The sequence below is a fragment of the Cucurbita moschata genome, unplaced genomic scaffold, assembly GCF_002738365.1.
Source record: "Cucurbita moschata cultivar Rifu unplaced genomic scaffold, Cmos_1.0 Cmo_Scf00067, whole genome shotgun sequence".
In the NCBI taxonomy this organism is placed as follows: Eukaryota; Viridiplantae; Streptophyta; class Magnoliopsida; order Cucurbitales; family Cucurbitaceae; genus Cucurbita; species Cucurbita moschata.
In genome coordinates this window covers 201,212-206,080 of record NW_019268583.1, presented here as the reverse complement: position 1 = coordinate 206,080, position 4,869 = coordinate 201,212, and the positions used below count along the sequence as shown (strand labels likewise).

The following is a 4,869-nucleotide window of genomic DNA, read 5'->3' as shown; positions in this document are numbered from 1 at the left end:
TTGCCCCACTCGCCCTGCATGATGCAGTCTCCGAAGGAAATACCACTAAGCCTTCGGATGTGGCGCACAGTGGAAGGTGCCCTACTCCACTGATCCTGTCTCAGATGTCAAGTAAACCACGACGAAAACCATCACATCAGAGTCGGCAAACAGTGGAAGGTGTAAGGAGTAAGGGATTCTTTGGAGCTTATTATATGTCAAAAGAGTAAACAAACGTCATACCGCAGTTGCCCGACTCGCCCTGCACCAGCATAATGCAGTCACAGAAGGAAATACCACTAAGCTTTCGGCTTTGGCGCACAGTGGAAGGTGCCTCACTCTAAAAGGATGATACTGTCTCCGATGATCCTACTACAAACCATCGGAGTCGGAAGGTGTAAGGAGTAAGGGCTTTCTTTGGTGTGAGTTAGATGTTATTGTGAGTGAGAAGGGTGTGATATCTTTATCTATCAGAGTACTAATATTCTTACACTAGTTTGAGAGTTTGTGTAAGTGTGTGTGCTGTGTGTATTTGAGTAGTGCGAGTTTGATTGTTGGTGGTCGTTGAAAAGGCCTATGTGTTTAGAAAGTGGTGGTTTTTATTATTTATCAATATGTTAAGTATTATGAGAATAGTAGTACTCTAAAGGGTAACACTTTTCGTGGAGTACTTTTTTTTTATAATTGCATCTAATAAAAATTTAAAATATTTTATTCGACCTTCTGACCACAAAACCTTATAACCCACCTTCGGTGTTTTTCAAGTGGCGGATTATGCAATTTTCTGTGTAATATACATAGCCTATTACCCACAAAACCTTATTACCCACAATTCTTATTACCAGGTGTGGCTAATTGACTGTTTGCTGTGTAATACACATTGTTTATTACCCACAAAACCTTATAACCCACAAAGCTTATTACCCACAATTCTTATTACCCTTCATCAGGAAAATGAAATCGGAGAAAGAAAGAAAAAGAAAGAGGCTTTCCCCATATTATATATTTTATTATGAATTAGTATCAGCTCTTGCAAGGAAAGCCTCTTTCTTTTTCTTTCTTTCTTCGATTTCATTTTCCTGTCTCTCGGTAATAGGAATTGTGGGTAATAGGCTAAGGAAAGAGACTGAACCTTCACTCTTTGACTCTCGAGTAAACAAAGGGATGTAAGAGAATGTTGCGGCTGAACCTGATACTCTCTTCTATTCTATTCTATTCTTTGCACTCAGTAATAAATAGGTAGTCTCGCTGCTTCTTCCTTCCCTTCCTGTCAGATAGATGATTTTCTGACTCTCATCCAGGTAAGTAATTAGTTTTCCATTAGAGTGAGTGAGTTTTTCTTTCATTTGATTCTGATTCCACTTCTACTTCTATCGGGCCGAAGCAATGAACCTATTCGAAGTGGCTCATTTCGTACCTGAGAAGCCCATGTATGAACAAGGATTAATTTTACTTCCCCACCTAGCTACTCTAGATTGGGGCGTAGGTTCTGGTGGGGAAGTTATAGACACCTTTCCGTACTTTGTGTCTGGAGTACTTCACTTAATTTCCTCCGCAGTATTGGGTTTTGGCGGTATTTATCATGCACTTCTGGGACCCGAGACCCTTGAAGAATCTTTTCCATTCTTCGGTTATGTGTGGAAAGATAGAAATAAAATGACTACCATTTTGGGTATTCACTTAATTTTGTTAGGTATAGGTGCTTTTCTTCTAGTATTCAAAGCTCTTTATTTTGGGGGCGTATATGATACCTGGGCTCCGGGGGGGGGAGATGTAAGAAAAATTACCAACTTGACCCTTAGCCCAAGTGTTATATTTGGTTATTTACTAAAATCTCCTTTTGGGGGAGAAGGATGGATTGTTAGTGTGGACGATTTGGAAGATATAGTTGGGGGGCATGTATGGTTAGGTTCCATTTGTATACTTGGTGGAATTTGGCATATCTTAACTAAACCGTTTGCATGGGCTCGCCGCGCACTTGTATGGTCTGGAGAAGCTTACTTGTCTTATAGTTTAGGTGCTTTATCCGTTTTTGGTTTTATTGCTTGTTGTTTTGTCTGGTTCAATAATACTGCTTATCCGAGTGAGTTTTACGGGCCGACTGGACCCGAAGCTTCTCAAGCTCAAGCATTTACGTTTCTTGTTAGAGACCAACGTCTTGGAGCTAACGTTGGATCCGCTCAAGGACCTACTGGTTTAGGTAAATATCTAATGCGTTCTCCGACCGGAGAAGTCATTTTTGGGGGAGAGACTATGCGTTTTTGGGATCTGCGTGCTCCTTGGTTAGAACCACTAAGGGGTCCTAATGGTTTGGACTTGAGTAGGCTGAAAAAAGATATACAACCTTGGCAAGAACGACGTTCCGCGGAATATATGACCCATGCTCCTTTAGGTTCTTTAAATTCCGTGGGTGGCGTAGCTACCGAAATTAATGCAGTCAATTATGTCTCTCCTAGAAGTTGGTTAGCTACCTCTCATTTTGTTCTAGGATTCTTCCTATTCGTAGGTCATTTATGGCATGCAGGAAGGGCTCGTGCAGCTGCCGCAGGATTTGAAAAAGGAATTGATCGTGATTTTGAACCTGTTCTTTTCATGACTCCTCTTAACTGAGACAGGCGATCTAATGCTTGAAGTAAAAATCAATTTGATTCCACCATATATATCAGGTTGGACGGATCGGGTTATATTTTAAAAGTCTTCCTTTTTCCTTTCTTCATTTCTATCTACTCTTTTACAATTTGATTCCACCATATATATCAGGTTGGACGGATCGGGTTATATTTTAAAAGTCTTCCTTTTTCCTTTCTTCATTTCTATCTACTCTTTTTTTCTATTTTGGCTCGGCTATCCCACCTAGCCGAGCCATTCCCTTTTATGATACTGAGCCGGGAAAACCCAATAAAATAAAGAAACAAATCTATTCGCCGAGCAAAATGAGAGAGAGGGATTCGAACCCTCGATAGTTCTTTGTTTCGAACTATACCGGTTTTCAAGACCGGAGCTATCAACCACTAGGCCATCTCTCCGAAAGATAATTTCTATTTGATTTATATTCCATCCCATCGAATAGAACATTGACATATAAGTTGATACCATTATAGTCTATACTATAGAAAAATATCAGGCGTGAATCTATAAGTCTATTTATATGTATCTAGATATATATGATCCAGTATCCCCCTTTTTGTGAATTAAAAAAAGACTACCCTGAATCCCATACATGCTAAAGTATTAAAAAAGAAGTAATATAGAATTGATACATTTATCGTAAAATCTCTACCTGGTACATTTTATAAAAATTTTGGCAGACCCGTAAGGGATCAAATAGTATATTTTTTTAATAATATGGAGGATTAGAAGCATGATTATTGCTTTTCAATTGGCTCTTTTCGCATTAATTATTACTTCAATAATCTTACTGGTTAGTGTGCCCGTTGCATTTGCTTCCCCAGGGGGTTGGTCGGCGAACAAAAATGTTGTATTTTCCGGTACATCGATATGGATTGGATTAGTTTTTCTGGTGGGTATCCTTAATTCTCTTATCTCTTGAACCTCTTCGTTCTTGATACAAAAATGAAACGACCCTCCCCTAATTATTTCGAATTTTGAGACACATTAAATTAAAATGCAAAATTCAAATAAAGAAAAAAAAAAATTAGAGGGAGGGTTCTCTTGCTTGTATTGTCAAAATGGAATATATCTCACATAATTCACATAAAAATAATATATCTTAAAGTATATAAAAATATATAGATATTGATAATCGAGAAAATATCTATATCTATATATATATTAGATAAAATTATATAAAATATTTATATATAATATTATATTATAATATATAATTATTAATAATATATAGAAACAAAATATATAATTATCTTAATTTAGTTATAAAGATTAATTTCAAATATTATAAAAATAAATAGTATAGTATAAAATATATTATATATTAACTATTATTAACTATAGAATTCGTTAAATCTATATATAAATTATATAAAAATAGCCTAGTATTAATAGCCTAGTATAATAGGCTAGCTCTGCACTATTGTATACTATACATTGGGGATAAAAAAAATGCAGATATAGTTGAATGGTAAAATTTCTCCTTGCCAAGGAGAAGATGCGGGTTCGATTCCCGCTATCCGCCCAGGATCAGGATAATAGGTTAATGTTTTTAATTTAATAGGATAAATTATTAAGTATAGTTGACCGTGATAGTATAGTGGTTCTATCCTCCCCCCTTCTTTTCTTTTCCTCCCATCCGGAAAGAAAAAAAAGCTAATATTAATAGTCATTAATTAATAGTTACCAAGATCAAACCTAAATTTTTTAGACAAAAAAATTTGATTTTGCGGAGACAGGATTTGAACCCGTGACTTCAAGGTTATGAGCCTTGCGAGCTACCAAGCTGCTCTACCCCGCGAAGAACTGTGAACTAATAGACAAACAAAGATTGAATGCACCCCTATACCATATCTGTACAAATAGAATAGTCTATTTATACAGAATGGTAAAGGGGGTCCCTCTATGATCATAGAAATGAATAGAAAGGGATATTTGAATCCTTACCAACTTGATCTTGTTGCCCCAGGCAACAAGCATGCATGAACCATTTCTCGATCGTTAGCTCTCGGTCTTCTGGTTAAAAAACAACGTCGATGAAGACGTGTGGGTGCACTATTACGCGGTGGGGATTGTAACTTTCCATGAATTTCCCATTTCTCACTCAACGATGGAACTTTGCTTATTTCTTTTTTTAAGGATTGACGAATCAAATGATATTTTTGTTCCAATTTTTGCCTCTTCTTCTCCCTCTGAATTAAACTTTTCCTTGCCATAATGATTCCATTCCTAGTAGTATCAATGATACAAGTCAGATCCTAG

General features: G+C 36.7%; 2 non-coding genes across 2 annotated transcripts; one reads left to right on the top strand and one right to left on the bottom strand.

Annotated features, from left to right (window-relative positions):
* Positions 1-4,061: 4,061 nt before the first annotated feature.
* Positions 4,062-4,132, top strand: TRNAG-GCC. The gene has a single exon. It is a non-coding gene; the product is annotated as a tRNA-Gly (tRNA).
* Positions 4,133-4,334: 202 nt separating this feature from the next.
* Positions 4,335-4,408, bottom strand: TRNAM-CAU. The gene has a single exon. It is a non-coding gene; the product is annotated as a tRNA-Met (tRNA).
* Between the last annotated feature and the right edge of the window lie 461 nt (positions 4,409-4,869).